Source organism: Penaeus monodon, chromosome 28 (assembly GCF_015228065.2).
Source record: "Penaeus monodon isolate SGIC_2016 chromosome 28, NSTDA_Pmon_1, whole genome shotgun sequence".
NCBI classification, from domain to species: domain Eukaryota; kingdom Metazoa; phylum Arthropoda; class Malacostraca; order Decapoda; family Penaeidae; genus Penaeus; species Penaeus monodon.
In genome coordinates this window covers 30247725-30248064 of record NC_051413.1, presented here as the reverse complement: position 1 = coordinate 30248064, position 340 = coordinate 30247725, and positions in this window count along the sequence as shown.

The following is a 340-nucleotide window of genomic DNA, read 5'->3' as shown; positions in this document are numbered from 1 at the left end:
GTAAACATATTTCAATATTGGTATTTCGAAGGTTCTTTCAATGATGTATACAATATTATGTATGTTTATGTCTGTACATATCATAAGGGAAACTGAACACACTTGTAAATAAAAACACCGAATATATCTACGTTGTATCTTTATCATCTTCCTGCAACATAAGGATCAATCAGTCATGGCTTAATGCAAATGTACTAGAGAATTTGTGATCATACAAAGTTGGGTAAAAACCTAATCCGCAAATTAACTTACAAAAAATATGGATACATGAAAATTGGAATAGAAATACATGCGAATAGGATCGTGCATTTTCCAATGAAATGCAAATCAAATAATAATG